This window comes from Cucurbita moschata, unplaced genomic scaffold (genome assembly GCF_002738365.1).
Source record: "Cucurbita moschata cultivar Rifu unplaced genomic scaffold, Cmos_1.0 Cmo_Scf00057, whole genome shotgun sequence".
Classification (NCBI taxonomy): Eukaryota; Viridiplantae; Streptophyta; class Magnoliopsida; order Cucurbitales; family Cucurbitaceae; genus Cucurbita; species Cucurbita moschata.
The window spans coordinates 712226-725191 of record NW_019268573.1 but is presented as its reverse complement, the minus strand read 5'-3'; the positions used below and the strand labels follow the sequence as shown (position 1 = coordinate 725191).

The 12966-nt window shown below is 38.1% G+C and overlaps 1 pseudogene; it reads left to right on the top strand.

The window, feature by feature from the left end:
• The first annotated feature begins 933 nt into the window (after positions 1-933).
• On the top strand, positions 934-4440 carry LOC111436609 (annotated as a pseudogene).
• Positions 4441-12966: the final 8526 nt, after the last annotated feature.

Here is a 12966-nt window from a genome sequence, read left to right as displayed (position 1 = left end):
AGAGCGAAATACTCTCTATAAGGCCCTACCAAACGTGTTCCGGGCAACATTATACATGTTGTTCCGGGCAGTTGACGAGTCGAGCTTTGAGAAGATGAAGGTGTTCAAAGGAACCGACCAAGTCAAGCAATTGCGTCTCCAAACTCTGCGTGGCAAGTTGGAGAGCATGAAGATGAAGGAGTTAGAAAATGTATCTGACTACATCACGCGCATACAGACCGTGGAAAATCAATTAAATCGAAACGGAGAAATGTTACCCGAGACACGGGTTGTGGAGAAGATCTTGAGGTCGTTAACCGACAACTTTGAGAATGTTGTATGTGCGATAGAAGAGTCAAAGAACCTAGCGAAGTTCACGGTCGATGAGCTCGCCGGTTCTGTCGAGGCACACGAGCAACATAAGAAGAAGAAGGAAGAGACACTCAATCAAGTACTTCAATCCGAGGGAAAGCCCAAAAGGGAAGTGCCAAAGATAGAATGTCTACTAGTGGTGGGTTTGGACCATTACAAATGATATTAGAGAAAAACACCCGGCAATTTGCCAGCAAAGAGGTTGAGCCCCAAAGAAGTTTGGACCATTACAAATGATATTAGAGCAAGACACCGGGCAATTTGCCAGCAAAGAGGTTGAGCCCCAAAGAAGAGGGTGGATTTAGTGGGAGTCCCACATCCATTAAAGAAAGAAACGAGTGCAAGTGAGGATGCTGGGCCCCGAAGGGAGGTGTAGTGTGAGATCCCACATCGACTGGGGAGGAGAAGGAAACACCCATCATACGGGTGTGAAAAACTCTCCCTATCAGACACAAGAAAAGTCACCTCTTACATGACTAGTCTCGATGGCAAACATAGGTCCTCGACTTAATTGGATAAAGTTGTAATTTCACGAATCAAATTTGTTTAGTTATAAATTAGCAAACATAGGTCCTCCTTCCATCGCTAAGAACAAAATTCAGAAATCTCTCTCTATTTAGATGGAGATATTGGGGAGTATTAGGGTTTCCATTTTGGCGGTGATTGTGGTGTGGTTAGCCGTATGGGGATGGAGATATTTGAACTGGATTTGGTTGAGGCCGAAGAAGCTTGAGAGGTGCCTCAGAAAGTAAAGCTTCGCCGGGAATCCTTACCGGCTTCTCACCGGCGACATCAAGGACATAGCCGCCATGAGGGAGCAGGCCATATCCAGCCCCATGAACTTCTCCCATGATATTGCTCCACGTGTCATCCCCTCCATGAATCATACCATCCACAAATATGGTATGTCGTGTTTGTTTGTTTTTTTGTATTAAATATAGGAAAGAATTCATTCATGTGGATTGGACCATATCCAAGAGTGCACCTCATGGACCCTGATCAACTCAAAGCTGCACTTTCTTTAATGTATGATATTCAAAAGCCGACTATCAACCCTCTTGCAAGGTTGCTTTTCGATGGACTTGCTGATCATGAAGGACCCAAATGGGTTAAGCATAGAAAGATAATCAATCCGGCCTTTCATTTCAAACACTTAGAAGGTATGCTTTCTTCTGAGACTCGTTCATCTTTTCAATCGATATGAGATCTCACAATTCACTCCTTTGAGGCACAGCGTTCTCGCTGGCACTCATTCCTCTCTCCAATTGATATAAGTTCTCATAATTCACCCCTTTCGGAGACAACATCCTTGTTGGTACAATGGCCGATGTCTGGCTCTAATACTACTTGTAACAGCCCAAATCTACAACTAGCAGATATTGTTTTTTTTTGTTGGGTTTTTCCTTTGGAGTTTTCCCTCAAGATTTTTAAAACGCATCTATTAGGGAGAGGTTTCCATACCCTTGTACACGCATTTGCTTGTGAGATCTCACATCGGTTGGGGAGGAGAACGATATCTGCTAGCAGACGCGTTATAGAAACCTTTAAGGAAAACTCGAAAGTAAAAGCGGAAAGAGGACAATATCTGTTAGAAGTGGAGTTTGACTGATACACGACTATCTAACCATGTTAGATTGGTTTAAAAGTAGATTTAGAAGTTGGTGCAATTTCAAAAACTTCTATAGTGTACTTTGAGCAACAATATTTTTGGAAGTCTAATTGTTCATATATATGGTTAAATTGCTATATATCGGACATGGTGCCTGCAATGTGTGAGAGTTGCACTGAGATGATTAGGAAATGGGAAGAACTGGTCTCAAAAGATGGATATTATGAATTGGATGTGATGCCTCATTTGGGAAACTTGGCAGCTGATGTGATTTCTCGAACAGCATTTGGAAGCAGCTATGAAGAAGGAAAAATGATCTTTATACGTCTAAAACAACTTACCAATCTAGTCGTTAAATCTATATCTACAGTTTACATACCCGGATGGAGGTGAACTCATGCACAATTCAATTCAATTTAGACATGAATACGAGTCTTTTTTAGGCTTTTTCCTTTTGGACTTCTGCTAGAGGGTTTTAAAACTAGAAACAGGTTTCCACACTTTTATAAAGAATGCTTTGTTCCCCTCTTCAATTGATGTGGGATCTTACAATCCACTCCTTTCGAGAACCAGCATCCTCGTTGGTACTCGTTCCTTTCTCCAACCGATGTGGAATCTAACAATTCACCTCCTTCGCGGCCCAGCATCCTCGCTGGTACTCGTTCCTCTCTTCAATTGATGTGAGATCTCACAATACACCACCTTCGGGGCCCAACATCCTCGTTGGCATACCGCCCGGTGTCCACCCTTCTTCAAGGCCCAGCGTCCTCGTTTGCACACCGCCTGATGTCCATACTTCTTCGGGGCTCAACATCCTCGCTGGCACTCGTTCCTCTCTTCAACCAATGTGGAATCTAATAATCCACCTCCTTGGGGCCAAGCATCTTCGCTAACACTCGTTCCTCTCTTCAATCGATGTGAGATCTCACAATCCACTCCCTTCGAGGCCCAGCTCCGTTGGCACACTGCCCGCTGTCCACCCTTCTTTGAGGCTCATCATCCTCGTTGGCACACCACCTGGTGTCTGGCTTAGATATCATTTGTAACAGCTCAAGCCCACCACTAGCTGATATTGTCCTCTTTGAGCTTTTCCTTTTGGGTTTCCCCTCAAAGTTTTTAAAACACATCTGCTAGTAAAAGGTTTCCACACACTTATAAAAAAATGCTCCGTTCTCCTCTCCAACCAATCTAGGATCTAACAATCCACGCCCTTTGAAGCCAAGCGTCCTCGCTGATTCTCATTTCTCTCTCCAATCGATATAGGATCTTATTTATGAAATTTCATATAACATCTCATTATAATGTTTGTGCAGGTTTGTACCAACGAAGTCGAACAATAGAATGAAAAAGATAAGCAAACAATAGAATGAAAAAGATAAGCAAAGAATTAAAAACGTTGCTCTTGGATGTTATCAACAAAAGGCAAAGGGCTATGATGGCAGGTGAAGCTATGCATAAGGATCTATTAAGCATCCTCTTACAATCAAATTTGAAAGAAATTTGAGAGCACGGAAACATCGATGTCGGAATGAATAGACGAATGTAGAGTTTTTTACCTTTCTGGCCAAGAAATCACAGCAATGCTACTAATTTGGATAATGGTTTTATTGAGCTCATACACAAGACGGCAAGATCTAGCAAGAGAAGAGGTCCTACAAGTGTTTGGTAACAACAAACCAGATTTTGATGGTTTAAATCGCCTAAAAATTGTGAGTAACACTCTCTTTTATATATTTTCATTCTTTTTTTATTTCATTCGTTAAAATTTATCATATTCTCAACATTTAGGTTACTATGATATTGAACGAAGTCTTGAGATTTACCCACCAGTAGCCTTTTTTTCTCGTCTCGTTCAAAATGAAACAAAGCTTGAAAATTGAGTTTTCCAGCGGGAGTGATGCTGAGTTTTCCAATTATTCTTATCTATCGTGATAAGAAGCTATGAGGTGATGATGCAAATGAGTTTAATCCTAACAGATTTACTGAGGGAGTTTCAAAAGCGACACAAAATCAAGTTGGGTTCTTCCCGTTTGGATGGGGTCCTCGCATATGCATCGGACAGAACTTTGCCATAATTGAGGCCAAAATTGCTCTATTTATGATTCTACAACACTTTTCTTTTGAGCTTTCTTTGTCTTATACACATGCTCCAACATCCAATTTAACTACTAGACGTCAACATGGAGCTCATATCATGCTACGTAAACTTTAGTCATGTAAACAATGTTGAATGTTAGGAGATGGAGTCTGATGGCTATTTATAGTGAAGATCTGGTGGAGAGATATACGGTAGATATTTCGTAAAGATCTGATATATATATATATGGTAGATATTTCATATCGGGTAGAGATATGTATGGTAGATATATCATATCGGATATATATATATTATATATCCTATTAGGCAGGGCTTCCAAAATGTATTTTCTTCATTCTCTGTAGTATTCGGTGTACAATAAAACATTTAGCCAATATTCCTCCTTGAATTTTTTCTCTCTTGTACTTTGTGATCATCTTGATGAGTGTGTGCATTGTTGTGCTATCCGAACAACTGATACCAGAGCTAGGCGACCAGCGAAGATGGAAAGTTTAAAGATTAGAATTGAGAAGTTTGATGCGATTTCGGTTTCTGGAAGATGTAGATTTAAGATTATTTATACCAGAAAGATCTTCATGAACGCCTTGTTGGGGGTGAAACTGAATACTATGACCACAGTGCAGTGGAAGCTTAAGGATTGCTAGGCCTTAGGGTTGATCCAGTTGACGCTGTTTAGAAACATGTCGTTTAACATCATCAAGGAGAAAACAATATCAAATCTGTTGAAGGCGCTATCGAAAACCCATCGACTGTGAACTAAGTGTATTTGATGCGGAGGCAGTTCAATCTACAAATGTTTGAAAGTGAATCTATTGATGATCATATAAACGAATTCAATATGATTGTAAGTCAACTGAGTTCGGTAGAAATTAATTTCGAAGATGAAATAAAGGTATTGATTTTGATGTCATCATTACCAGAGCCGTGGAATAGTGTTGTTGTCGTGATCAACAGTTCTCGAGGATTTGAAAAACTAAAGTTCGATGAAATCCAAGATGTAGTTCTAAGCGAAAGTATTCGCAAATGAGAAATTGAAGATTCATCCGGCAGTGCTCTTAGTGCTGACCATAGTGGTAGAAGCAAATCCAATGGCCCAAACAAAGGTCAATCAAAATCAAAGAACCGTGAAAATTTTCGAAACAGACCAAACGTGACGTGTTGGAGTTATGGAGAAAAAGGTCACTTTTGGATAGATTGTACAAAACCAAGGAGAGAGCAGAATCACAAATCAGAAGAGGATGATGATTTTATAAATTCAGCCGAAGATATTGGGGATGCTCTAGTCCTTAGCATGTACACTCAGATTGAATCTTCGATTTTGGATTCAGGTACATCTTTTCATTCATCTCCATGTTATTATAATACGGGCGAGAACAATTTGGATCTTAGGCACTCTAAGTACATCAATGATAGTAAATTAGCTAGCATGTTTAAAAGCATTAAAACTCAATGAGTTTGAATATTAACCTTTTGTAGTTCAATTTCCTTTTTCCTCACGAACCGGTCTCGAACCACCACTAGTGTCTTCCCTACTATTCTCCGGCCTTAGAACGGGATTGTAGAATCCGGTGAGTGACTAAACTTTGATAGGAATTTTGTATATGTATAGAGAGAGTTTTGAGAGATTTGCTCAAAGTTTTTCAAGAAAGTTTCATGTACCTTGATCACTCCATTTATAGAGTCATATTTGCATGTTCATGCAAATTTGAGATTACCAAATTTTAACACTCAAAATTCACTCAAATTTATGGGATTATGTGGCAAACATGGAAGTTTGGTAACCATATATTGACACTCAATATTCCACTAACTCAAACATGGATATTTCCATGAAGTGTCCATGAAGTGAAGTAACATTTTGACTTTCTTTATTTTAATTCAACCATTAATTTAAATAATTAATTTCAAATCAAAATAATATTAAATGATTAATTAAACAATTTAATTAATATTTAACATTAAATCAAATGTCATTCCCGCACATATTGATTATGAATCCCTATTCATAATTAAAATATTTAAATCTTATTTAAATATCTTCAATTCTCTTTTTTTTGTTTAATTCATAATTAAAACAAAATGCGATTAAATATATCGTATATATTTAGCATATATTCCCTAATTTAAATTTGAACACCTCGAACTCACTCGTTACACTGTTCTAAGATTTAGTCCGATATGAGTTAGCAGGGGGACCTAATGGACCTACTCTACAGATCATGGGCTCCAACAATCCGAGATTAATCGGCTAAACTCAATAGCCTTGTTAACCAACATTCGTTAACTACTAGGACACTACACTATAGCCTAGTAGTTGCACTCCCCTCACTATATATATATATTTCTGTCCATTTGATATAATCATGATTAGTAAGTCGATCCTTCACAGGTTGTTCGTAACTAGAGTTGGGTCAATTTACCGTTTTACCCCTAAAATTACTTCTTGTTCCTTAAGTCCCACTAATCCTCTAATGAACAATTGGTTTGTGGTCCAACCACCAAACCGAATCTCTCTCGGGCCAATGAGAGGATGGGCCTCTTGTTCAAGATCTGGAGTCCGTACTTAAAGGAACATCCTCTCTACTATTCCTAAAAGCGGGTAGGAGTAAATACCATCTTCCACCCTATGTCCCTAGCTATTCACCCAGTCTTACCCTTGAAAAGGCTTATTGAGTTGGAAAACACGGGCCACTCTCACCCATGCAAATCTAAGGATAATTTTGAATAAATAGGAGTTCATAGTTAGCTCAGGATTAAGATCGAGTTACCTAGGTTATCGAATGAAAAAATCAGTCTCAACAGTAAACGACATTATAAAGTGAGTGGTTTTCTTCATGGTCCGATCTTATGCAATACTCATTGCATAGGACACCCCACTCACATATCTTCACATGTGTAATTTAGTGATCACATTGTTTATATCATATACAAAAGTGGGCCGCATCCATAGTGTCCCCAGAATAAGGTACTCAGCCTTATCCCTGTACTATAAATCATTTTGACTATATACTTGAACTTGATCTAATCTTATGTCTCTACATATAGTTCAAGTTATCATACTATAGCTAGAGTGTTCTTAGTTTATTGGATTTAGATTAATGATTGTAAAATTCACTTTATTCAATAACAACCTTTACTGAATAAACATCAATAATAACCTTATTGAAAACAGAACATGTTTTCGTTTACAAACTATGAGTTTTAGGACATTAACCCAACAAACAAGAAATCGGTGGACACTAAAGGATGTCAGATACATTCCTGGTCTCAAGAAGATAACAGGGAGATAAAATTCATCAATCACCCGGAGCACAGATCCAATAGCTCATCCTCCTTCCTAATACATAAGAAGACAATAAATCATCTTTATCACAAATCTCCTCATAGAGGCATTTTTGTAATTTCTTACATCATGCATTCCACACTTATCCATATTACCCCGCTCATATTTTAGTCATGCATATTTTCTTTCCAGCCTTGCATAATACATAAATAACATGGTCCTCAAAAATCTCAACATAGGGGCATGAGAGTAATTTCACCATAATGTACATTGATAGATTTAAAACTGGATGTAGTCTTCATAAAGTAGTCATTGTCTTAAGAAAATTGCTGATCTTGGTAATGTGAGCTTGTAACCCATATGGGGGCAACAAAATGGTTGGAGGTCGGCTCAGCCCATTGGTTAGGGTTGTTGGAGTTGTTCTTTGGTCTATCCATTCCAAGCAGGGAGTTGGGCTATGGGCTTTGGGCGTAGGTCTAGTGTCCATGGCTCTTAGAGTTGAAGGAAATCCTGTGAGGTTGGTTTCACAGAGTAGCGTAACCTTCCACTCTTGTCAGTGGAAGGATAGCGGGTTGATTCTCCTAGGCCCAATATAAAACTCTGAGTAGTCCTCTGCTTGACTTCCACTTTTTTTTTTTTACATATATTTTTGGTGGCTTGGACTATGGACATCGAGCTTGCCATTTATTTTGAATCAATGCATTTATGAATTTTACATATAAATATGATAGATTTCTCCGCTACAACAATCCCACATTGAAAGATTTAAAATTGGATGTCGTCTTCATAAACTAGTCATTGTCTTAAGGAAATCTCCGAGCTTGGTAATGTGAGCTTGTAACCCATACGGGGGCAACAAAGAGGTTGGAGGTTGGCTCAACCCATTTGTTAGGGTAGTGTAACCTTGCTCTTGTTGGTGGAAGGATAGCGGATCGATTCTCCTTGGCCCAATATAAACTTCTGGGTAGGCCTTAGCCTGACATCCACTTTTTTTACCTTACATATATTTCTTGTGGCTTGGACTAAGGACATTGAGTTTGCCAACAACTTTTTTTTTTTTTTTTCAATTTCATAAATGTAAATTTTTAAAAATGTTTTAAGAGGTGAGATTGATAGGGTTCTCAACTACAACAATCCCACATCAATAGATTTAAAATTGGTTGGTCATTGTCTTAAAGAAATCGTCAAGCTTTGTAGTGTGAGCTTTTAACCCATACCCGGGCAACAAAGTGGTTGGAGGTTGGCTCAGCCCATTGGTTAGGATTGTTGAAGTTGTTATTCAGCCTGTCCATTTCAAGTAGGAAGTTGGCCAGTGGGCTTTTAGTGAAAGCCCAGTTTCCACGGCCCTTAGAGTTGAAGGAAACTGTGTGAGGCTGGTTTCACATAGCAGCGTAACCTTGCGTAACCTTCTGCTCCTATTGGTAGAAGGGTTGGTGGAAGGATATCTATATTACCATGACATACGGTTATCCCCTATACTACATTTTGAGTGCGAATGGTCTTACGGTGCGATTGACACCAAATTTGGTGAGCATTCATATTTCATATGGACGGACTTAAATCCAAAACCGCATGCCCGAATTTCTTCCGGAACCTCGACTTTTGTGGTTAATGCTCGGGACCCTACCTGACCCTTCAACAAGCCTGTCCTTGCCACTCTTGTCTATTCGATTTCTCTATCTTCCTTATGTCTTGACTTGTCTTCAATGCCCACTCTGTGTGGTGTGTTAGATGATGCACCGTCCTCCTCGGTCGCATCATAACACTTGTCTAGACCCTCGTATGGTCGGATGGGGGCCACTTGAGGGTCGCCGCTTCTCTTGTCGCAACGTGAAAACTTACTAGTGACTTAATTCCATGGGCGTGAAAATTTACTAGTCACTTGATAACCCTTTTCAAGGTCGTCTATAAAGTTCCACATTAATTAGATGTTTTAAAAGTTCAGAGATTTATTACACATAAATCCTAAATGTTTGTGGTCTCATGGTCTAGTGGCTAGGACATTGAACTTTGAATCCAATAATCTATTTTTTTTTTTTGGATATAACCTATTTTTTGGATTGTTGGTTTAGTAGTATGATTCTTGATTTGAGTGTGAAATGTCTCAATGGCCAAAAGTGAGATGGAAACATATAGCGTTTATTTCTCCTTTCTGCGGTCATTACACCTAACTTTGAATAACTTGAGAATAATCAAATTATGCAGAAGTCTGTCTAGATCTATAAGGTATTAATAATAAAATACATTTCATTAATATCCTCTTTCTCCATTTATGATTCTCGCTTAGGGGTGAGAGGTCGTTCAATTTACAAAATGCCCCTCTTATTTTTTAAATCTATAATTTGATAATAACTCGGCTTTGTAAAACTATGTGGCACAGCCATAGTACAAACACAAAATAAGAAACCGACTAAAAAAGAACAACAAAAAATGTAAACACGACCAGCTTCTTTCTACCTTAAAAAAAATGTAACTGTAACGATCCTAAAAAAAGAAGGAGATGATGATAATAATAATAATAATAATAATAATAATAATAATAATAATAATAATAATAATAATAATAATAATAATAATAATAATTAAAAGAAAAAAAAGAAAAAAAAAAGTAAATGATGGATTCTCTCCATTTCCCCAAATATCTCCCCACCCCCTCCTCTAACTGCAAAATGATCTGAAAAAAAAAAACTAAATAGAAACAAAAAAAAAAAACAACCCCTCCTCCAACTGCAAAATGATCTTAAAAAAAAAACTAAATAGAAACAAAAAAAAAATGGCAGATTTTGGGAAGAGAAAACATGCAGAAAAAAACAAAGGAAAGATCACAGATTTTGGGAGAGAAGAATTGGAGACGCCTTCACTTCAAGCAGATTTAATAGGAATGGAGAGAGATAGGTCCCTAAATCATGATTGCATGTGTTTGCATTTGCATGGCCCCTATAGGGGGGTCACTTACTGAGTATTCTTTGAAATACTCGTGTGCCACCTCATTTTTCAGGTAAAGGCAAGGCGCACTTGTACGGAGGACGGCGACATCGCGAGCAGAGACTGTGGCACGTGCATAGGGTAGACTCATATTTAAATTTCTAGTCTTAAGTTAGAATAGGTTGTTTTGCATTTCATTGTTTCAAATTATTTTATATTTGTTTTTGTTTTCTCTAAATTTCAGTATTTCATATTTAAACACGTAAGACCATGGCTGTGTTTTCCAGAGGAGAAGTTGTTTTAAACGTTTTTTTGAAGTTTACGTTATCAATTATGTTCATGTAAGAGTTATATTTCCGCATTATAGATGAGCATGAGACGTTAGTAGCGACTCTGAGTATGTGGAAATTTAGGGTCGTTACAGTAACTAAGACCAACTCCTAGTTTTCTAAACACAACTAGCTCCTAATTACCTAAGAAAAAAATGTAACAACCCAGCTCCGAGTTATATTAAAAAAACATGTAACTACAACCAACTCTTAGTTACTGGGACTTGAGTTCTTGAGCTTCCGGTATTTGAATTACCTCAATTTTTTTTCCACGGACTCCTTATTGTGTCTAGTTTCTGGAACCATAATATTTTTCTTGAGAACAAGTCTAGAAGGAAATTTAAATTGAGAAAAATCGAGGAAAAATCAAAATTTAGGTTGACATGGCCGGTACAACTGGACCGGCCACGTCATCGTCTTCTTCCTCTGGACAGGAAGAAGACGCACGCGTCCTTTGTACCGTCGTCTGAAACTCGAGCTCCACAACACTATTCACAGCATTTCTCCACTCAATTTCTTCATGAAACTTAAAGATTGTGTTATAAGGAAGAGCTAGAGATTGATTTCATACCTTCTCGTGGATTGTAGCTTAAGATATTCGCTTCCAAAGTTCATCCAAGAACTAATTTCTCGTTGGAGCAAAAATAGAGGATTTTTTTATTGGGTAGCTGATTCTAGGGATTTTCAAGGCCCGATTTCTTAATGTGACCCCTTCCATATCCTTTCTTCAAGCTAAATGAATTGGTTTGGAAGAACGTCTTTGAGTGTTAGACCTCAATTTCAAGAAATCGTTCTCAGTTTGCAACTCACCCGAAACACTAGATTTTCGTTCTCTTGGGTAACTTATTCGATGATGTTTCAGCTCTCAATTCATTCATCAAAATTACTCAACTTCTTCCTCGGAAGCTAAATGAATCCTTAATTTGAAGGAAAATTAACTGTAGACAGGAATTCGACACTTACCTCCAATTTGAGCTTGAAATTGATTTCCTTCAATTAGGCTCGTTCCTGAGGTTATTTCTCTTCATGATCTTCTATGAAAACATTCATTAGCGGTGTAGAAATGGATTGATATTATTCTTGCTTGAAGAGTTATCGTGTATCCTCCAATTTAAGATGACTGATCTCGGGTTACTCACATACTACCTCGATATTGAAGTGGACCAAAGGAACGATTGCATCATGTTAAAGCAATCGGCCAATGCTAAGAAGTTATTGCAGCAATTTAAGATGGCAGTGTGCAACTCGACCAAGTATCCGATGGAAGCAAAGTTACAACTCAAGAAAGATGTTGCAGGAAACTTGGTGAATTCCACTGAGTATAGGCGTTCTTCGGAAGTCTAAGGTACTTGACTCATACTCGTCCGAACCTTTCATATGTTGTTGGAATAATGAGTAGGTACATGGAAAAGTCCACTCTGATGCATCATCAAGCAGTTAAGCACATTCTCCACTATGTGAAGGAAACCACAAGGTACAAGTTGAAGTATTAAAGAGGGCGAGATCCTGAAGAATTAGTCGGTTTTACGATAGTGATTTAGCTGGAGACATTGACGATAGAAAAAGCACCGCAGAAATGGCGAGAAGCAGTAAACTGTGACATTATCTTCTTGTGAGGCCAAGTTCATGGCAGCAACTGTGGTGTCATGCCAAGCATTGTGGCTGAGATATTTGTTGAGCGAATTGACTAGAAGTGAACTAAAGGTGGTAACTCTCTACGTCACAACAAATTTACAATTGCACTCATGAAGAATCCAGTATTTCACGGACACAGCAAACACATTGACACTCGCTTCTATTTCATCCTTTAGTGTGTTGAGAAGAGACAATTTTTTTTGGAGTTCGTATGCAATAGAGAGGAACGTGCAGATATTCTAACCAAGGCCCTAGCAAGGGTTAAGTTTGCATAGATGCGAGAATTACTAGGAGTAAAGAATCTCGAACAAAATCAATTTTACGGAGGAGATTGTGAGCTAATAAACTTGAGTCAGTGGAACAAGTTACTAACTTATATACTAACATTACAAGAATTGTTAATATTCTTAGTAAAACAAGTTATTAACGTATGGAGTAACCTTAGGGAGAATAGAATTGTTAATAGACGTACAATAGCTTACTAACTTATGGAGCAATTATAGGAGAATAGGCAGTAGTTACCAAATTGTGGACCAAATTTTGTGGTTGTGGACCAAGTTTTGTGGTTGTGGACTAAGTGTTATACTTTAATTAGGAAGATTGTTACTGGATCTTAACTTGAGGAGAAAGCTTAGGAAGTAAGTTAGTGTTTTCTCGTTTTCACATAACAACACAATAGCAACAATGAGAATTGAAAAGCTAAGTACTTAAGCTTTCTTTTCTCCAAAAGATTTCT